Here is a 23494-nt window from a genome sequence, read left to right on the forward strand (position 1 = left end):
GTACACGGCAACAATTGTTTCCTCGATCGGGATGGTCGCAGTGGAGTGTAATTTTTCCTCTGAAGTGAACAGGTTCACATTTTGAAAATGTTGCTACATTTCGCGCACAGCAAGAGCAATCTGTACAGCATTATTATGGCTATGTAAAAAAAAGAATACACTCAAACGCCCTCATTTGGATGTTCATGTTTCCACACCAATACATAAAGTTCATACAAATGAACTGAAATGTGAATAAAAAACAATGTTCCGGACCTCTCAACGACCACCATTAACAACACGTTTATTTAGTGGGGATGGTTTTTTCATTCCACTTTTTGCTCCCCGGTGGAAGGACGGCAGCGAACCTGTTACGCAAAAAATCAACCTCGAAGAGCAATGCACAGAAAAGAATGGCATGCACAAAAAAAGGTTTTGAATGAAATACAACCGAATACGACACGTGGAGTCTTACCGTGCCAGCAGCGTCAAGTCAAGATTCCGATTTTAACGAGATTCTAGCTTAAAGTCGACACCGGCGCTCTACAACTGGCGCCACATCACAGTCGGCATCCGATTCTTGCTTCTTTTTTTACATGTTGTATGTTCTCCCGGGATTGCGGATGCACGTCGGAAGAAATCAGCGCTTAGGAGACCGCGTGTCTGATGAAGGTCTCAAGCGGGCGTAATTAAATCCATTATGACAAGCGAAAATACATGGCACCGGAGCGCAACGTGAAACCTTTTACCGCGTGGCGTAACGAAGGTTGCGGTCTGTATCTCTTCGTCCGTTTGGAGATTCCCTTTTCCTGTTCGCTTCCTTTTTGGCAAAGATGTTGTACATCTGCTAATGGCAAAACCAGTTGAAATGAAGAAAAAACGCACACACACCGTACACAGCAACTCTTATTGAGTGTGCAAATAGCAGCAAACGTAACACCAAGTGAAAAACCCTCATCCAAAGCAGAAACAAAATGGATAGCAAATTAAGGACCAACACCGGTGAGAGACCCGCCGGTTCCCTCGCATAAAAGTGGGAATTTTTGCATTAAATAGATTGATGAAAAAAAAGCTGCATACTAAAAAGCTGCTCGCAGGTAAAAACAATTATCACCGTACGAATTAAGCCGCCAGAGAAAATTGCGCTAAGCGTTGGCTTCTCAGGCGTTGGCTGAGCGATAGTTTCCACTTCAGCTTTGTGCCCTTAGTGAATGAATATTCATCGTCCATTAGGCGATCCCGAAGGGCGATTTAAAAGAGCATAAGATTTATTATTTCATCACGATTTCAGTTTTTTTTGCGCCTTCAAAGATGTGTCCTATTAAAAATCCATTCAAAATTAACCCTATCGGAAGATAGCACAATGATCGTAAACCGATGGCATTATATGGACCCTTTCATAGTTTGGATGGGTTCTGGGTCTGATAAAAATTCAGAAATAAATATCATCACAAATGCTGAGCAACGAGAGGTTATGGTTGAATAATTTAAACTTTTTTTTTTCAATCCTTAATCTAATCTCAATATGGCAACCGGCATGCCAAAAGCTCTACGAAGCTTTTACGGAACCCGTTTCTGCATCTGTGTGATCTGTGTTTGCCTGCAGACGTGTGGGATTTGATCGGTTTCTCGAGAAGGTTCTTGCCTTCCTTTGCTACTATTTGTATCTTGTAAGCTCACCGTCACATAGTAGAACATATAAAGCGCCATCAAATAGATTCCGGCACTCCTAGCCAGGCCTGGTGAGCAACGAATGCTTCGCTACGCATTCGTACGTTTGTCATTCATGCTGCTAAATTTCCAATAAACTTTTCCATACCCGATTCTTGCCCTTTTTCCTGCGTGTCTACAGTTCCCATCTACGTATTATATATTGGTGCCTCTTTACGGTCTACCGTAAACCCATAAACGTACGAACACGATATTTATATCCGACTACATCATACAGACATGACCTTTTTCACTTAAACATGACACAGCAAAAGGAGCCCGCTCGTGGTAACGAAGATTGACTTTTATCCCTGTCGGTCTGCCAGAGTCTCGGAATCGAAGAAATAAAACCATTCAACAGCAGCCTCCCCTCAGTGTGTTATGCAATTGTTTTATCATTTTTCGATTTTTACCACCAAACTGCCACGACAGCGGAATATTTATGTGAATCTGCAATTCCGCCGCCACCGATGGCTTCTCCAGAAAACGGAAAATCTTTCTTCGTTTGCCGAAAGCAAGTACTGCCATCCGAATGTAACCGGATTTTTCTACAGGTACTAACAGTATTTGGTGTGCATGCCAGTGAATTCTTGCCGGAAAAAACCGTCCAACAAATCTAATGCGCCCGAAGAATTCACAATGCCAGCTTAAAAATTCATCCCACATTCCGAGAGCAAAAGACGCCATCGCCACAGTTATGCGCATTCCGGGATGCTTACCGCACGGTCAAACTCAACCAAACACGCCAAACATGGGAAGAACTGGGACAAAGCAAAATCTGTCAAACGCTGCACGGGACTCCCCGCCTAGGGCACGATTGTTTTCCCAGATACAACGTCCCGGTCCTTCATGGTATTTATATTTTCGCAAACCAAGATGGAGTACCTTCATTCTGATTCAATTCCACGATCGAAACTGTCTTCCCGAATGTGGCTTCCTTCTTTTTGATAACGGCAAAGCAACGCATGACGATACTGTTCCGTACTGAACAGTCCCAAAAAGCTCTCGCTTCCGTCTAAAGAATATTACATTTTTTATGCTTTGTGCGTGTAAGTGTATGCGTGCGTGTAAGTAGAAGAGGAAATTGGCAGGAGGAGCAGAAAAAAAACACCAACTGTACAAACTGACAGAGAAAAATTTAATTAAACCATAACAACGAACGATTTATCGTTTCTTTTTGTTAAACGAATGCGAACCCCAATGCGCGTATGTTATCTTTCTATCGCTTCCTGTCCTCGGTGGTAATACATGGAAATGGGTACGCGTGTAGAATTTGCTCCACTTTAAAGCACGACTGCTTTCCTTTTTGGCCCATCTAAAAATTCCACCATAAATTTTACGAAAACCCTTCGCAACGAAAAGAATACGGATGGAGCGAAATTCTTGTGAATCATAAACAAACGTTATTTATACGGTGGTGCAAACAAAATGAAGCGATTTAGTTAAACGATTTATGTGGATAACATTCGTGAGTTTTAAAGTTGCGAGTTTGTTTAAAGCATTTATCCAGCATGCATAATGCATGGTGCAACTTGCGGTTGCAATTTTTCGGGATATAACTATGCGATTTATCCTCAAGTTTGACGATCATCCCCTTTTTCGCTACCGTTGCCATTCCACCTCTCGACCCCAACTTATGGCAGCTGTCAAAGATGGACGTTCTTTCTATGGATGGATCTGACAGCAGCTCTGTTTGTGGGATGCCAGCATTGTTTTTACCACCCCTTATTCCCTGGCCCTTTTTATCCCCTCATTGCTCAACAATCGTAACTCCAAACAAGTCCTCACACAACGGCACCATGGGTAGTCCGTGGAAGCAATCCTGATTGAGAAATCGATTTCTACGCCATGTTGACTCACGTTCCGATTGTTGACGTGTAACGGGTAATATTTGAGGGAAAGGCGCAAAAAATTACTCTCCCATCCGTATGCTACCTGTTTGTTTGGGTTGATCGACACGCACTCCCGTTGAATGGAGCGAAGTAGAAGGAGTACCCGCACACAAACGTGACCGGCCGTACGAACGAGAAACCCTTTAATCTCGGTGCCCCAAACCCGAACCCTTCATTAATAACGAAATTTCATGGCGATGTCAAGTGAAAACAAATACAGCACGGGTTGCCGAACCACAAACGCATTCGTTTCCGTGTCAGTAAGCGGTGTGCTATGGTTTGGTGTGCTCGGGGTGAATGGGTAGATCATGCTCAAGGACCACTTCTACGTGACCACTTCCCGAATTACAGCGTACGGTGGAGCAGAAGGTTCAATCATCCTTTGCGGTGTTAGGCACAAATACACACCATGCGTTAAGCTCGACAAACCTAATGGTGTAACATCTTATTCTGAAGGTGTTTCATCTCAATTTTTGCTTCATTCATGAACTCACGATCTTTTCATGACATACAAGCAAATAAGAAGTACTGGTTCATTTCAGCCACTATATAGATATAGAAAATACTTCATAATTCATGTTCAATAATCATATACAACCTAACAAAGATATCTGTATTCCACAGTATCCAAATTGTGTGTAGCTTTTTTGTATAACAGTTTATTTATTCATTATTCCCTTTTTGTTAATTAAGAAATTTTTCTGTTAGTAAAATTAATTTTGATTGTAAAATTTTCATCTGCTCATTTAATAATATAATATCTTATTGTAGATAGTTTTAGTAATTATTTATAAAATATGCAACTATTCATAAAAGTTCCAGCTGTATACATACTTCTAATACAATCAATCCTTGTAAATCGGATAACTCAACTCTGGTCGTAAACCAAACAAACATGCAAACTTATCCTCATAGTTACCAAATATTATCCTATTGGAACCTGCTTCATCACTAACAATGCTAAGAATTACTCACTATTGAGGTACTGTGAGGCAAAGGCCAAATGTGAAAAAATGAGCTTTTTTCAACCATGGTATAACACATAAACCCCGAAAGGGATAAAAAGGGACCCCATATACACCTGCATCTACCAAACAGTTGCGTGGATTTTGCTGATGATTGATGAAAGTTTTCTTTCCCGCCTTTCGCTTTGCGAAATGTTTCCCCCCCCCCCCCAATTACAGGTCCTTTCTTCCCCAACAACCTTGTAAAACGTCCATAAAACCTGTGGGCCTTGAGAGACGAAATCGATCTTGTTCACACCCGCATGTGTCAGATGTTTACTTGCCTGGTTGGTGGCTTTTGGGTATTTCCTTCCCCAAAAAACACCATCATAATAATCACAATTTCCTCTCCCTCCACGTTACCCGCCATGTTTGGCAGGTTGGAACTGTTTTGAGTAAGGTTACCAAACAAGTCCCACGCACGTGGTACCGAAAAAGCGTAAAAAGACTGCTGAAATTCCCTACTCAGGTGAGTCCCGATCGCTAGTTGCTACACCATCGAAGGAACCAACGCGTGGTTCCGCGTGAATCACGCAAAGGTAAATCCTCTTAAACACTACCAACAATGTACCAACACCTGTCGATAAAAAAAACCTTCTAGTCACTGTTCAATCTGCTGCGACTATGGCTTCCCGTGTGTTGCCAATGTTCGCTGTACACGGTTCACGCCTAGATCGACTCCCCAGCGTGTTCCCGCTTGGTAGCGTGAGAAGGGAAATTTGGAAAATGTTTTCATATTTTATAAGGAATCTAAATAAATCGATTTCACCCCATCTAACGGAGCGGATTTTTTTTTCGGGAGCACGGTGCGCATTTCCATCATCAGCTCACAACGTGGATCACTAAACAGCAGCAGGTGAAGATGCTACCATTAGCATAGCTCGAATGATTGCCAAAGCCTGTCTGCTATGCAACGGGTGACATTTTCACACTCGCTTTCGCACGATGTGTGTGCATGTGTAAAAATAAAGAAGTAAAAGTCAAAGTACTTAACCTTCACGCGGTGCTACCTAAACCTGGTGTCTCACATCACGTTCACATGCGAAAAAAAGCGAACCGAAATTCGCTGGAAAAGGAAGTGAAGTGACCTATTTGACACATGAATTATTTTTCCTTACCACCTTCCGCGGCCTCTTTGGCACGCTTCCAAACGCTTGTCCCGCATATTGCGAAGATTATTATACGTTGCCATGCAGCCAAGCGAAACGATGATGAAGTTTTCCACCACGGCAACCTGACGGGCTGTGTGGGAGGTTAAGTGGAAATTCATATTACTCCTAATGAGCCTTGCAAAGTCTCCTCAATCGTCATCACTTTTTCCGCATCTAATCAAAAAAATCCATTGCCCACATTTTGAGTGTATTTACCTCGTTTGCCAAAAATAGTACCAATATTTCCGGTCCGGATCTTACTCGTGACCTTTCGGATGGCTTCAGTTTCTACGGCTGGCGTATCTCGCCAGTTGGGTTGGTGCACGAAAAATCAGATCGATAGTATGGTTCCACTAGCTATTCATACACCCTTATCATTTCGACATCTCGTCAAGAAAACCTACCTGGCACGTCCAAAAACTTCAACACATTTTCAGTCGAACCAGCAGAAGTACAGAACCCGTAGAAGTCTGCTACTGGCTAACAGATGCTCGCACGAGTGAGGTTTCTGCATGGCACAAGGTGAACCATCTAGTCAAAGCAACTGGAAATCGATCGGAAATCGTACCATCGTGAGCAAAAGGTGAATATTGCAGGCTACTAAAGCCCCAGCTAAAACCGTCCGAAAGACAAGCATGGCATCAAGAAGCTCAGAACTCGAAGAATTCCCTGCTAGCAGGGTTGTGGTAGAGAGCATCTCCCATTTCCACCCCCAAACCCGAATATCAATCTCAATCGAAAGAGGAAACAATCCATATTTTGTACCGAACTGGCTCGTCCAACGTCCGCAGCATGGGAGACGAAAACATTTTCAATATCAATATTTCGTCATAACCATCGTTCCGGTGTATCGTTTTTACTTACACCATGTATGATGGTATAAAAGAACAATAGAACATGAAAAAATGAACACACACACATATCAACCCGTACCGATGGACGAACCTTTTGTGCGAACTTTATGGATGTTGTACCTAGACGATGTCCTCGCCCGTACTGAAGAAGATGAAACCAGTCCGGGAACGGGAACGGGAATACCAAAAGACCAAGCCCTTTCGTTCACACAAACACACACACACACACTTACACCGCACCCATTCTGGAACACTTGCGGCCTGGGGAATAAAAGATGGGCTCATAAGAGAAATTGCCGTCTAATGGGTCTGTATGGGCCGATCGGGACCGTTCGAGGGCGTTCACGGTTCGTTGACAGTCATTCGAACCGAAGATGGCGTAACTAAGTTCTATTCAAGGGTGCCCCAATCGCCGATGGTACCACATTCACGAACAATATTCGGTGGTCATGATCCGGTTCGCAACAGTATTGCATGCGTTGTTTGTGTTTTTTTCTCTCTTCATTCGCTGCAAATTGTTGCAGACAAAGTTTGGGTTGGTTATTCTCGTAACATAATGCTTCATGTGCTATAGCTTAAAGAGCACCTTCTAAAAGAATTTACAAGCTTTAATATTTGATGAGGCAGCCCGGTAGTAGAGTTGGTAGAAGCGCTGGTCTCTACTCGACAGGACCGGGTATCTAATCCCATGCGGACCAAACCCTAGTATGCAGTACTGACTAATACTAATACTGAAGTTGTAATGCCAAAGAAGAAGAAGAATAATATTTGTTGGAAACCTTCAATTGAAAGTTACGATGATCACCAAGGCAATCGTTCTTAGTGGTGTGTATCGGAAGCTTTAAAGCTCGACTTCTTGCAGGCAATTTCATTACGTCTTGATATTGTTGCTTTATTACACATTCCTTTAACGTGCCGCGTGTCGCAGCATCGTACTGGGTCTTTATCCCCCAAATAAGCAACAATAATCTCAAACGATGTCAAAGAACAACACATATTCTTTAGGTACGTTTCATGCATAAACCTTATACTTGCCATCCAACTTACTTTCATTTTCGGCGGAACAAAGCTTCGCACCGGCATTGCACGATTTTGGTTTCTCGAATTTTGAAAGAATTCAATTCACTGTTCACAATTCTGCTCATACGATGGCTGTACTCGAACCGTGACTTGGATACTAATCGTACCACGTCACGTACCGTATCGGAATAACGACACATCTAAAATGGTTGAACGAGTCATTTTGCTCTCTAATTATCACAAGACTCGGCACGTAGCCTTAATGCTACATTTTTGTTCTTTTTTATGTCGTTAGCTTCAAGAACACCTTTCCGAGTACGCATGATACATGAATTTGATTTGATGAACATGTTTTCCAGGAGATACTGAAATACCTTTTTTTCCAGGAACGGTGACTGCCCCAATGTCCTTGCATTTATAAATTTCCTGTTTCTTGCCTTTGTTCTTTCTTTTGGAGATTTACGTGCCCCGAAGAGGCCTTAGGAGTGGATCTAATTTTGTGGAAAATATGATTTCTCACTAATTAGTGGGCCAGTGGCTGGTTGACACTATTGGCATTGATTCAACGATCAGATCGCGTGAAAGCAACGCATTCGCAGCTTGTTAATCTGGCCACTTGAATGTAACACACGCACCCCAGGATACGCTCCGTTACAACCCCGGTAAGTTTTAGTAACAGCTGCCACTGGAATACATGTGATTAACATATCGCAACATGGCTTATTTCTGTCCACCCTTTTCACCCACCCGTGAATGCCAGTTCTGTTCTGGCAGAAACAGAAACACGGTGCTTTTTCACCACGAAACATTCGACCCTTTAGCTTCCGACCCAATCACGTCCCGTTGGTGTAAGGTTACGGAAGCATTCGATTGGGATGAGGCAAAGGCACAAACCGGGCCTCTGTTTCTGGAACAGTGGAATGCGCAATAGGTCGCGGGTTATTTTCCCTGCAACCACAATCTATGCCGACCATTTGCATAGTGATTGGCCCGCGAACATGGGTAGTGTATATTAATTAGCAACGGTCCCACCAGCGGGAATCCATTCGCTTCAGTTTTCAGCTCGGAAACGAAATAGGAATGGTTTCATTGCCCCATTGGTGGAAAACATACTCGCGGAGCAAAGAGAAAACACCAATCAAATCACCGTCCTAACCGCCTGAAATGATTGCTGAATTTCATGATTTGATTTAATGAACGTGTTACCCGATCGAAACATCATAAATAATGCAGTAAACATCGTGTTAGATCTTGCGTGGTACCTGTTACCAAGATCTTAAAATGCTTGTATACCTTTTGTTCGATTTTGATCTTTTTCTCGTACCAGAACAGTTTTTTTTGTTTTTTTTTGTTTTGATAATGATTATTCAGCTGCAGTTAATTTATTCAAATCTACTCTCACACTTTTCTTCCAGCCTGCCAAACTCATCTTCTACTGATGAAATGCTTCACACGAAATTCCAATAATCCGATTACATTCAATATGCAAATGGATAGACACAGTTTTATCAACAATTCGCCATCACCAACACCATGCTGCTTCCCAGGATGGTGTGAGTTTGTTTTTTATCCAGTTACTTATAAATGGAGATGAGTTGACTTTAAAGCTACACGAACGTCGACACATTTCCATACAAAACTGCACGTCCCCATTACCACACCAAACGTTACTATCACCTTTCTCAGCTAATTTTAGCTCACCCTGCGTAAACGGAACCGAATGTGACAATCATTTTTTCCGGTTCCTAGTGCGAGGAAACAGCCACTCAACCAGGAGCGAAAAGTATACGGAAATGACACCAATTCACTACAGACGACCATTCTTGTGCCTTTTTTTTTGTTCTTCCGTACTTGATTGTGGAAGCGTGTGATAGAAGGGACACAGAACGGTAAAATTATTCTATTCAGCTTTCGGTACGCTTCATAATTGCTTTCATCTGGTCTCCATATCCAAAGTGGCACCAGTGAGCCTTTGTCCTTTTTAAAATTACAAAAAAAAAACAATTTCCAGATTTTCTTTAGTGTTCTTTTTTATCGCTAAGCCTCATTCAACAAAGAGTTTCTTCGTCCATGTTCCGTAGCAATATTGTTTTTTTTCTACATCAATATATTCTACCTTTTTCTATCCAGAATTCGTAATAAAACGGTCCAATCGGGCATAACCAATACCAATGGAAAGGCTGGAAATTAATTATCCCGGAACAATTCCCGGAATGAGCTACCAGCTTGGATGTGTTTGTGTGTAAATGTGCAGCTGTCAGTGTGACCGGGGCTTATCGATTATGTCCACCGACCGTAGTCGATCATCCCAGCATCCCAGCAGCTACAGACTGAAAGGACACTGACCGACCGGCAAATAGACTGACTTGGTAGGTGGTTTTTTTAAACAAGGCTGAGAAAGGGACTAACAAAAGCACCCTGCAATGCCCCATGAGGTATGTCCTCGTTTCGGGAAAATTAGAGTAAAATTATGGGTACGATAGAGATAGAGACGCACGTGAGAAGGATAGCAAATGCGGAGTGCCAGTGAGCGACTAGTAGCAACAACAAGAAAAAAGGACAAAATGCCTTGACAGAAGATTTTAATTTTAGATCAATGCCCTACTAGAAGCACTCCCGCAGCTTCCTCCAGCCTGCTCCAGCCTACCTCCTTGTTACTCCTTTAATCGTTGATCCGTTCAACCCGGCATCGGAATGTTTTTCTCCAGTCCAGCCCGTCGAAGGAAAATGAAGATGAGGTACAAGGGTCGTAAGGCCTGTAAGGGTACTGGTGCCAGTTCCGGATGTCCGGTTGAAACACACAACTCTACTCACACACACACACACAGACACTAAGGGGCGGTTTACGGTTCGCCAACCCGATGAAACTGTCTAATGAACCGAGAAATTCAATCCATAAAATAAAGTGGTCTCGCTGTTGTGTTTTTATCCATTTCAACCCCAGCCCCATACGGTGGTCAACTGGTTTTTGGAAGATTAAAACGAGGGAAACAGGAAATGAGCAGAACCCGATCGAAAGGATGTGCTTTGATTAGATAAAGCAAAACGGATGACGAGTGCCATGCCCGTTGCAATTGATGCCGGCTTCGAACAATTCCGGTTCGGTCCCCCCACGTACAGTTTCCGGAGCAGCGAGTTCATGCATAAATACATACCGATTGGGTCAATCTGGGTGCTGTTGAATTTTGCCAACGGATTTTATCGCTAAGCGAAGCTCACCAGCAAGTGACATAGAAACCATGACGGGGACACACAAATTCGAGCAGTCCAGCTCGACCGACACTAATCGGGTATCGATCGAATCGCTCAAGGAACAGGGTACCGTAATCAATCAGTTGGAAAATCACTCCCCCCCCCCCTCCACCATTTGGTGGCAACTGGTATGGCGCAGCATACTCTAACCACATGGTTTTTTTCTCTCATATTTATCCCACCCATGAGTTTTTATTCTTCCAACTCCCAAACCAAATGCGTAATAAACCGGACAGCAGCATGTTGCTTCCTAAGAGTAACGGTTTTTGGCACCGGTCTATGCTCCGTTTGGCATCTTTTAAAGCTTTACTTTAAGGTGAAACAATCTATAGCCAGCCAGCAAAACGACACCCTTCTCTAAAGGTTTTCCCTCCTCCTTCGGTTCAATGGAGGGTTTATTTGGTTCTTTTTTTTGTCATGTTGTTATACCGCACGGAGTAATATTTCTTCGACCACGACCCTTAGCGAACGTAGACAGGGTTTCCCTGTTTTCTTGAACTCTCCTCCTGAATGCTAATCAAATTTTGCTTAGCTACGCAAACGAACCAAAGGAAGCTTCCCTGCTTTCGTTCCCCCTTCTTAAACGAGACTTTTCTTTTAGTTCTCGCGCTTTTTCCACCGCAAAACTTTTTACTCACAAGGTGGGTATGAGCCCCCACAAATGCTTGCGTTTTCTCTCTTGTTTCTTTTTCTTTCTCACTGAAGGCCATTTTCAAACTGGCGCAGCATAGAACGGAGGAGAACTCCTCTTGTGCAAAGTTTTTTTTTTATATGTTGTCTTCCTTTGCATCCTTCCCACTTCCCCATTCGCCCGAGATGTCATCAGTTAAGGGATGGTTCCCGATACGATTCCCGAGCGCGTTCCCTACGGTACAGCCGTGTGTAAAAGGTAAACGAGCAACGTATACGCAAACAAACGAAAATGCTTTATTCCGGGGGGAGGACATAATGCGGGGGTGGGGAGGTAGAAAGAACAGCAGCATAAAACAAAAGGCACACACAACGCCATCCCGTAACAACCATCCGGTTTGCACGAGATAGCGAGATGGAAAACGGCCGCCGTGGAAACTCTCGATAATGTTTCGGCAACCGGAATGGGTGGACGAGTGGATGGTAAACGCATAGGAAAATTCGACCAAAATTTTCACGGCGGGTACTGTGCGCGTTGTCGGGCCAGGATGAATACAGACCGATAGTCGGTGCAGAGATAACATGACACGCTTATCGGGCGCGAAACAAGGAGGAAAGAAAAAAAAGCAAACAACCTGCCCGAATGTTGTTCTGGAGTGAAAATTGCTTTCATAGCAGGTTTTTCTCCTACTTCCTTTATTGTGGCACTTTTTCATCAAGCGTTCGTTCAGGTTGGTAGGGAAATTATGAAACTGCTAGCGACACAGCGTGTTTTATTAAAAAAAAAATCTCCCCAAAAAGTGAAGTGCGGAAGCGTGCTTTGTAAAAGCTGTATAACACATACCGTGAAACACAAATTTTTACAAATTAGTATGTGGTGAATTTTTTTGTTTTTTTCCCCAATGTTACGCTCACACACACACACTTTTGCTCAGCGTGTGTCTCTTGGTTATCCTGCCAAATAAAAAGGACATTTTCCGTTCCCTGCTGGGAGAGTAAAGCAAATACAACCAACGATTATTTCACACCGTGTGCAGCGTACTGCCACAGTACTAGCGCGACACCACACAACTGAAAAAGGCCCCAGGCATCCATTAACGAATTCAATTTGTTTTCATTTACAACACACAACCTAACGGGATGACTAGGGAAGGACAGACCCTTCAAATGTGATGAAGAATACGGATCAGGAAGGTAAAACACCACACACCAACCACCAGTAGTATGTACGGGTTTTGCAATACGAAAAGCTTTAAATAAATGAACAACAATAATGCCAACATTTTTACATGAAGTGATATGAAACAAAACTTCATTCTCGGAAAAAATGCTCACTTCGCCTGTCAGTGGCAGCGCATAGCTAACTCGCACTAATATACTCCCAAAACCAGGCTGAGCTAGTGTCTCCGCGGTAGAAAGTTCATAAAATTTCACAAATTTACCACCAGACGCGCGTGACTGCCATTTTTCCCTCGAACAGCAGGCTAGCTTTGTTTAGAATAGACACGTTTTATCGAGTTTTCTCCCCACCTCGACGATTGACACAAGTTTCAAGTGAAAGTTGTCGGCATTTTTTTTCCTCTCGTCCTGTTGTTGCTTGATTTTGAAACCGAACCGCTCACCCTTGCTACTAGCAAGCCCTCCCCTTGTTAGCGCCAATGCGAAATGGTTTTTGAAGTTACTGGGGCGACTAACAGTGAACCGCCAAACGAAACGGTCTAAAGCGCGAAAGTTCTTCGTTTGATGTCAGAACAGAGTGCTTCCAAACAACAGGGTAGCGCGTTGGAAGTAAAATGATACAGTTGAAATTTGGAGCGGTTCGGTTTTAACGATCGATGTTAGTGGGATGGGGACTAGAAATAGGGAGAAATACAACAACAAAAAATCCACGAACCAAGTATTGCTAAAGCACGAAAATTCTTTGGAAATTTGAAATTTGATCCGTTTCGATTATATTTAATTGCAATTTTCTTTGCCAATGGTAAGAACTACTATGAATTTTCACAATATACTTAAGAAAATTTACAACAACAAAATTATTCAACAAATCTTTATGCAGCATTTTCAGTGTTTGTATTTTTTTAGATGAATTTTTTTTAGATGAATCCACTTCAAACGGTATGAAAAGAAAATGAGTTAACAATTTACCTTTTATTTTTTCTTATAAACGCCATCAAATCGGTAAGACATCAATTGTTGCACTGCTTAACTTTGTGCTGCACGATTTGCCCTTCGACCAAAATTATGTGGCCCCCAGTGGATCATTCCTATCTGGCAGAAAATTACTTTCCATCCCTTACTGCACTCATCACTCGAACATTATCCGCAACAACAGCATCTTGGTAACATCTTTCGGTTTTCGTTTACGATTTTACACATCAATCCTGTACAGCATAACGATCCTGTACAGCTAAATAATCAAACGGCTTTTCACGTTTTTCGCAAATCACTCTCTCCGGACACGGAACCGTACAAATATCGTATCGACTTGAACTTGAACGGAAACGATCGCACAATAAATAACAATAAAAAAAACACACACACACACACACATAAAAGCAGCTGTATCCGTTTACCTGTACAGCACTTTACAAACCGATTAGTTCTTAACGGACCAGTTTACTTTCGTTCGTTACGTTCGTTACATCAAGAAAATCACCATTTCAGCCGATTCAATAATTTTCGATTTCCGTTCCATTTTACACCTTCAAGGAATTGGAGGCTCTACGCGATTCATCGATATCGATTGAAGTAGAAGCATTGACCGCAGCAGTTCGCCATTGCAAGCACTTGTTTCGATGTTTCTTTCCATCACTTCAGCAGCAACGTTACAAACCCGCACAAATGTGGGCGATGATGATGGACGTTCTAATGGGCTTTTCGGTAACGTTCATGTTTGCCCGCTTCATGCGGATTGTTAAGATTTTTCAACTCAAATCTCTCCACTCCTATTCGTTGGATTTTTTCACCGCCAAGATACTAGCCTCACCCTTCAAAGTTTTCAAAATAGAGAAACTAGAAAGGAAAATACTGGGAAAGCAGAAGAAAAACCAGACGCTCAGCTACAACAATCTCCAGCACTGGTGGCGAAAAAAAACAGAAGTCTTTAGAAATCGTCGTCTAGCGAAGCTACGACGAATGATTCTTCTGCAATGTGGTGAATTGGTTTTACGGTATAAAAAAATGCTATACACCCGAATGCTTTTGTTTCCTTCTGCTAGATTTCCGTTTTTATTCACTGCTGTACTTTATGTCTGGTGATTTGAGGGTTGATTTTTTTGTTCTTCTCATTGCAAAATTTCATTGTGTTGTTTTCCACCTTTCAGAAGTGTGAAATACTTCCAGCAAACCATAAACCCATCGCAAGCAATGGGTTCGTCGGTAGGAGCACTTCAGAGCGGCACACCAACGAACCGCAAACGAACTTTGAAGCGATGGAACAACAACTGTTCAGAAAACAATCGATTTCCACCATAGAACATCAGTTATATCAAACCAAACAGCCTGTTTGGCCTATTTTTATTTCATTGTAAAGATAACAAGAAGTGACAAAACTGCTGCGAATGGTACACCAGCTCTGTTTTCGCTATTGATTGGTAAAATTTTCACAAAACCGCTGCTCCACCGCAACCGCAAAATACACGTCGCCCTCCCCCCGTTCAACGGTTCGCCGAGCTTATCTTCATCGATCGGAGACGTTTCTGCAGCTCAGAGCTTTCCGGTTTCTGGGTTTGGGCTACACCAGCAGTAATGGAAAAAGGACATTCGGCGAATGCTGAATGATCCTTAACGAGAGAATCATTGTTCCAAAGGTCCTGCCACCGCCCACATCTTCATCACGGTGGGAAGGGTACGGTCGAAAGGTAGACGGGAGAAGAGCGCGGCAAAAGCAGCTAAATCCGCACTACTTCAACATTGAACCGGGCGGGGCAGCAGAAAAAAGGGCTCAAAATGTGGCCACAACACCGCAAAATGGGCGCTAAAAACTGAGCGGAAACCGCAAGATGAAGTGCCCAAATGGAAACTGTCAGTTCATTTCCGCCCGCTTGGCACAATCCCGCACACCCCGTGCCCTGGCGACCACGGTGGCTGTGTCACACGGTTCTGTCGCGCGGTAAATGATGCTTTATTTTTGTTTTTGTTTCACAGTTATGTGTAGGTGGAAGCAGTCCTGTTCCGGAAATTTATTGTTTGTTTCCGCGATTCAAGTGTTTTTATTTTCCCCATCAATCGTTTTCTCCCGTTACTTTCCTCTCAAATGCTACAAGCGACAGTGTTGATTTCTTTCTTGCTTCGTTTTTTTCTTCCCCGTGCAACGTCCTTCTTCCTTTTCTGTTTCACTGGATCCACTATCACATTTTCCCATCACAGTCCAAACCATCACGGACAGCTACTGCTATGCTATGGCCCCACCAAAAAGGATATACGACCAGCCATCGAGGATTATTGGGTTATTGTTTTTTCTCCTCCGATAAGCCCTTTTGCTCCCTGCGGGGTTGAACAGGAAGGGTCGCGAAAACGGAAAACGAAATTCCGTTCGACTGACGAGTTTTCTCGAGCGCACTGCGGTTTTTATCTGCCCGGCTGTCGGTCGTATTGTGTCATTTTATTTATTTACTTTGTCTTATTCCTTCAGGGAAAGGATAGGAAAAATTGGAAACACCCGATTCGGAACATACTTCTGTCAACCGCTTACCAATAAAACGGGCCCAAATTTGACGCATTTGAATATATTAAAACCTCCCATGCCAATTCTGGTACGTTGCAACTTTTTTCCCTCACCCTAAAAACACCGCAACACATCCAAACAGCAACAGCTGTAAACGAACAGTAGGTGCTTTCTTACTATGACCTTCTTCATAGGCGACTCAAGTCGACTTGTTTACTTTTACTTTTCACCAATAATTCTCCAGTTATTGGTTCAGATTTTAATTTCGTTGCTAAGCTGCTGCTTCTTGCGGTTTGGAACAATTTTCATCCACATTCCGGCAACAAACAAACTTGTTTGTTTGGTATGCACCATTCCATTTTACTGATTGTTAATCGGGTTCATTTCTCACCGTTACCGTTTGCACTGCCTTTTGTGTATTTTTTCCAAATTCCTTTCACATTTACTTCCATAAACATTTTCCATTCTTTCAAGTGCTTTTCAGTGTAAGGTTTCCGTTTTGTTTTTTCTCCATGCATGGTACACTTTCCACCGAACCGATCGTCCATTTTCACCCGAAAGCGAAGTAATCTTTAGGGGTTTAGGGGAAGGAAATAACAAAACAAAAAACTTTCCCGTAAACACCCGCGTATCATCAGAACAGTACACTTGGGCAGCATCGCTACATACAACGCCGCGCGTAATTACGCACGTACGGAAATTACGTCCTGCATGTTTCCCAAGCGTCTGCCAGCGATGAGGTCTTTCGGCGCGGTTGCACGGATAACGAGATGAGTGGGATGATGAGCGCGTGATGGCATCTCCACTCAGTTCGCCAAGCTTCAAGGGTCCTCCACAGCGAAGCATAGTCCCTGCGTCCATCTGGATTGCCGTCGCGACCGACCCGTTCACCTACCAAAACCCGCCCATTACATAATACATAATTGAAAACGTCCCAGTTCGCATCTGCTTCGGCCGGCTTTTCATGCGTCGCGAACAAGCTTTCCGTGTCGAACACACCACGAGATGGATTCTACGGCTCTATGCGGCTACCGTTAGTCGCCTGTTATACCACTAGTCTGCCATTTTGTGCTCATCATCGTCACGCTATTCAGGCAACGGTTTTGCTTTTCTTTTGTTTGTTGTGTTTTATTGTGTCATCTTCATTAGACACGCGTTTCTTCCATGACATCTATGGTTCGTAGACTCTTATTCTCACAGTTCACTATCTTTTCTTGCAGCAGTTTGATCGACATTGATGCGTATATGAGCACAGTTTTTTCAGATTTTTTGATTTTTTTTGACACACATACTTTCCATGACTCAATTTCCTATTCCATACCAAACAAGTGCACTTCTATAAATTATATTTTTATCGTCATATCCTACTTAAAAGACTTTTTCATATAGTACGGTATAGCTGAGAGTACAGCGTACGTAAATTGATTTTATCATCCATTCAAACATTCTCAAAGCACATTCCATTTTACACAACTCACTCAACAATTTTTGCGAAACGCTGCCAATAAAAGCTCCGAAACATAACACTTTCTACCGAGTAATAAATGCGTCGCACGTGAAAATTTACACCCGCAGCACACCCACCATTCGGATGGTTAGCGAAAAAGGATTACTTTTCTCCTGTTCCCGTCGTACTTGGTCCTCGAGTCACTGAAAACTACGCGTACGAAAGGACGAACCTTCTTTACAGGCGAACGAATACTTCAGCGAGCGAGCAGAACGTGTTCGAACGGATTCTGGTCGAACCGACGACTGACTACTGAACGGATGTGTTTGTTGCCGTTAGACGGGTGATCTCACGGGTTGGCATGTACTTTGGTCGGGTTTTCTACCGTTCCTTACCGTCCCGCCAGCTGGTTACAGTCGGTGCCTTACCAACCGGGTGAATGACGGGAAGCGTGGAAAATCTGTTCGGGTCACGATTGTGGGATTCGGGATTCGTTTGCTTTTGTCACGGAGACAGGCTGGCTGGCAGGATTCTGGCAAAGAAATGAGAAGGACTTTTTTTCTCCCTAGCTTTCGGGAACGACACGAAGCTAGAAGCTTACGACACCCGATCGCCCACATTACCCGAACAAACGCACGAACGCAATGAATGAATAATTTCCCAACGATGAACAATCCGATGAACTAAAAGCTGGCCGCTGCTGTGTGATATTCATTCGCCTGCGCGATGGTTCATTTTCGAACTTTTCGAAAAGCACACACAAAACGAATAAAGTACGACAGCCACATGTTCGAACAGCGGAACAAACAAAACAACAGTCAAAGCGCAACACGTAGCTCTAACCATCTAAGAGAACGACAATCCTACACGTACAATCGCTTAGAATGCGGAAACGGGACAGCATGCCCAAATCCTTAGTGCCCCGTTGATACGATGCTGCAGCTGTGGCCATTTTCGAAAATGAACTTCATTGATTGATGTGACGAACCACACCGTTGGATATGATGATGTAGCCACGAGAATGTAGCCTATTTGCTGATGGCTCCCAACCATTCAACACGGTCCAGTTAGAATACTTCCGGTGGGCGGAAAAGCCTCGAGTACACCCTACCGTGCGGCTTGTTGTTTTCGTCCGACAACATCTCCGATCGAAAGGAGTGCAAGACACTACACACAGAAGAACGACAGGTGGATGAATAAATAGAGCTCTTTAATGTGGATAAATCAGTTCAAGAGTTAAATGCACAACAACGTCTGTAGTATGATGTCATGGAGGCGCCCAGTCTTTTGTAAAAGAAAAACAATTTAAGTTCAAAATACAACAAACTTTAATCATATGCGATTATAACGCCGCTTAATAATTAAGTTCTTTCTCTTTGTGGTAGTACATTAGCTTTAGATACTTCCCGGTTTGTACTTTTCTACATTTTGTATTAACTCATAACTTAGGACAACCAATCATGTATTCGGAGAAAAAATTGATATGATATAAAAAAATATGCCTCTAATTTTAATAATCACGGATAATTTCATTTCGATAAACGATCAAACTTGGGATCAAAAACTCGAATTTCTCAATACGTCACGTGAAGTGTAAAGCTATGCCTAGAAACAACAACAATAAAAAACTCAACGTATCAGAAACATAGCCCCCACAAAGCCATTGGATTTTGTTTTTGCAGCTTGCTAAATCTGAAGCTCAGGCAACCCTCCATGATATCACACCTAATCCTGGCCAATTTATTCCTGTTACAGCAACGCATAACGTTTTTCTTACACTCCGTGACTTTGGTTGCGAGAAATTGTGATAGAAGAATTACTTTACTCCGTACCGGAACCCCCGAGAGAAAAAATAACCAAACAAAACAACAAACTCATTGATTATTGCTAATGTCAAAACAAAGACTCAAAAACACCAACTCATCGTCATCTTTCTGCTGTCGTCGGTGGCAGCACAAATCCCGTCCGGTGGTCGAACGGATCCGGAAAAAAGAATAAACAAACTTCACAATCCTTACCTACGAGCGGAAAAAACATATAAAAAACGCTTCATATGTACAAACTGGGGTGGTGCTAGGTACATGCTGTACGAACAAACCATCCAGCCCATGTGCCTCGTCACTAGACTGATGATTATCGATCCCAGCAAGCTGATGAAGTGCTACCGTTGCTACCTTCTACTACTGCTCCTGCTGCTACGGGAAAAATATCCCCATCATCCATCATTTCCCTTCAATTGAAAAGTGAGGGATCTGAAAAGGACTGCATAAGGGGAAGGTATATGGCCGGTCGAGCCAGCTTTTCTTGCTCCTGGAAAATGTCGACGTAGCTTGGCCATCAGCACTTGAACTTCAGCACACACACACACACACGCACGGTTACTGCCCGCATTTCATTCACCTACCCTAATTCAATTCAACTACTACACAGCACTCCGCTTTACATCCTTTCAGTTTCCATGAGTCGCCTGCATCATCGGACTCCATCGCACACCCGCCCCCCGGGGGTCCAGCCCTCAATATTATCTTCCAGAAATCGGGATGCAAGCCCCGACTCCCCGATATAAAGAAGGCCAACGTCCAGCAGGGTAGAAGCCATGTCCCGCGCTATGCGAATCGTTTATCTCGTGCGGGAACGCGAAGAATCCAGCACAAGGGGAAGAAATTCCCACACAAAACAACATGGCACAACAAAAGGGGTTTGGCATCCTTCTTCTTCATCGCTGAAATAATATTAATAGCACCAATCAAGCGTGTCCCGTCGCCGAAGAACACCCGGCGGAACTTGGTCGAGGTGGTTACGATAGTAGTGGTAAAAACCATTACACGATGGAAGGGGTGAATCTGTGAAGCACATCGGCAAGCGACCGGAATAAGACAGATGATGATGATGACGGTGATGAAATAGCGAAAATTGCCGCCGTACTAAGCGCACCCGTTCCCGTAGCGAAAGGGTGGGAGGGACAAAACGTAGCGATACCGCAAGCGGACAGCCGTACAAGTTATGCAGGGCGCACAGGACAATCCCACACGAGACGTTCACACACCGTCTGCTACAGGTTCAGTCCTCCGTTCGCTGGAAGAGGATAAAAACAACTTCCGATCGATACAACTGATTACTTAAGAGATTTGGAATGTTTTCTATTTTTCATTCACCGCGCACAGGCGGGAATCGCGGAAGCTTTTCAATAGCGAAGCGTACGTTACCATTACTTTCATATGTGTCCTTTCTTCTTTGTCTACCGCTCTCGCATGCATCTTATTCTTCTGATAACGGGTAAAACATCACCTACTTGTACCATCGACCAAAATCTGAACGATCGAGATGATGTATGGATCCGCTCTGTCACATGGAAAATCATCCTTTAGTCGTCCAGCTCACACGAACAGACGTTGTCTACAGGCCTGGGGCTTCCAGTGCCCAGCATCCTTCGCTCTTTTCTCTTTGCATCAAACACTTCGTTGTCCCAGAAGACAGCCCGCAGCCGGTATCTTTGACCAAAATTTGACTCCACCGAACGGCGAATCGGTGCACACGAACTTACCACGCTGATGCCGGTGACAATGATGATGATTAATGGATAGTCATTTGTAATAAAATTAAGTCTTCTATTTTAGATACCGCACCATACCCTTGCGCATCTTACCTGTGGCGAACCGGCCATGGTAGGCGAACGCTCTAAAGACAACGCATGGTAGGAAACTTGTTGAACTCTGTGTAAGCTTCGAAGCCACCGATTCATCAGCGGTGAGGATTGATAGGCTCGTCCTTTGAACTGCATTTGGTGCTTGGGAAGCGGGAACGGTTCAATATCAAGGTTAAATCGATAATTATCTTACGATAGAGCGAAGGTTAAACGCATGCTCCACAATGTTTATTCTGTTAATGAGTCTTTATTTTTGGATCGTTTTCGACGCTTTCACCTTTCAGTGAACGTGATAAATGTCGAAAAGGTTGTTAACTCTAGAACTATCAACTGTTTTGTTCATTTTTATTGATACTTACTTGGTTTCTTTTATTACTAGATTTTCTTTCATTGTTTTTTTTTTGAGTTCGATGCAATAGAATTTAAGTCATTCACTAACTTTGAGAAATGATAAAATCTGTAAAAATGTTGTTAAAATTCAATTCTAATTAAAATTTGAGTTCCATTCCAGGTACCAGATTAAGAGTCGGGACTCAAAGTTAGAGTAGAAAATGTTTAAGTTGCACACATGGCAATAAGAGTTAAAAGATCGCAAGGCTCTCACAAACGGGTCTTTATAACGGAAGTCCGTCGTCTTGGTATTACCATTAACAGGCGAGGACGTAGGAAATAAAGCAGGATGTGATAGAGGATCATGGAAAGGAGGTCTGAAGCGTGAAGTTCGTTAAACAAGAGTTCACAAACGGAGGACGATTGGGCAATTCCTCAACGAATTTCCAGGGATACCCAGAAGTTGATACCCGAGAGTGGCGGTGAAATTTAGTGATTTTAAATTGCGTAAAAGAAAAAGAGGATTGGAAGATGGGACACCAGATTACCGAAGCATATTCTAAAATTGGTCGGTCTAATTCGCAGTATTACGCAGTTTACGAATCAAATTCACTAGTCAAAACATCTCAAAAAATCTCTGCTGGACGGTGGCATCAATATGTAGCCCAAAATGTAGGGCTCCAGAGTCCAACCAAATTCCTAGGACTTTGATGATGTCAACCTTATTTAGATTGGCACCCTACAGAATGTACCTGAGTAATAGTAATAGGAGATGACTCTTCTTGGCTTTTAACGACCTTACAGGTCACGACGGCCATTTCTGGCTTACTAGACTTATTTTTACCACGTAGCAGGATAGTTAGTCCTTGCTACGGAGGGGCGTTCCGGATGGGATTTGAACCCGGTCCTGCCGTGAGGAAGGGCGCCGTTTATCACATGCACCATCGAACCGCCCTATATAGGAAGATAAGAGATGACACAACATTTATAAATAGTTTCAAAATACTTACTAAGGTTTCTTGTAACATTTTATTGTTAACATAATATTGAAAAGCAATAGCAATTAAAATTATAATAATCGCTTTTGTCTTTTCTGAGGTACACATATAGATATGCTAAAATGTATGTATAGTACACCATAACTTGCACGAATAACTTTCCATTCCTTTGAACCAATTTCATAAAACAATCGAGTTGATCTTGACACAATTGAATGTGAAACACATGCCTTAGCTCGTTATCACAATTTTCACACTTACGCATAATACCATACCGAATCAAGACAATTTTCCAGCAATCGAACAGATTTACGCTAGTCCTAATACGGAAAGCTTCTAGTGCGTTGTTTCAGTTTCAACTCAGCTGGAAGAAAATGCCAAGTACAACAATATAACTGCACGACTTAAACCGCTCGTCTCGCTGAGTCCAAATGAATTCCAAGGAAATACACTCCATCGCCAAGTGGCTGGCACCGAAATCTTGATGCTGCCTATCGTAGAACAGAAAGTCATCAAATTAAGCTAATGACACAGCTATTATCGTGCCGCTTGGCTTTTCAGCTTCGTGGTCAATGTCTTTGCTTTTTGTATGCCGATGTACTGATGCTTGAAAATTGGAGAAAGACTAAGAAAATCTGTTCCCGTTGGTTCCTGTTTTTTTTTTGCTTTGCTGTTTGTTTCCATCTGAAGCTGTAGGCTTTGGAAACATGCGATCGATATGGCAAACGAGAACTACATGCTAAGTACGAGCCCTCATGTCTTTCGATGTGTATTTTTTTTCATCACGTACATCTTGTGCTGGCAAGAAGGCGCAACATGTTACTACATTCGGCACTGTCTCCTCAGCGACTCTTCACACAAGAGGACAAGTTTTTACATATGTATGGAGTACAAATTCAACAATCAGAATGA

At 43.0% G+C, this 23494-nt stretch overlaps 1 protein-coding gene across 1 annotated transcript in view; it reads right to left on the reverse strand.

Annotated features, from left to right (window-relative positions):
* LOC125764143 (dopamine D2-like receptor) overlaps positions 1-18720 on the reverse strand; it is a 140755-nt gene extending 122035 nt beyond the window's left edge. Inside the window, exon 1 of the mRNA XM_049428053.1 lies at positions 17746-18720. The gene's annotated coding sequence lies outside the window, so the exon portion shown is untranslated. The remainder of the gene's footprint in view (positions 1-17745) is intronic.
* Positions 18721-23494: the final 4774 nt, after the last annotated feature.

This window comes from Anopheles funestus, chromosome 2RL (assembly GCF_943734845.2).
Source record: "Anopheles funestus chromosome 2RL, idAnoFuneDA-416_04, whole genome shotgun sequence".
NCBI classification, from domain to species: domain Eukaryota; kingdom Metazoa; phylum Arthropoda; class Insecta; order Diptera; family Culicidae; genus Anopheles; species Anopheles funestus.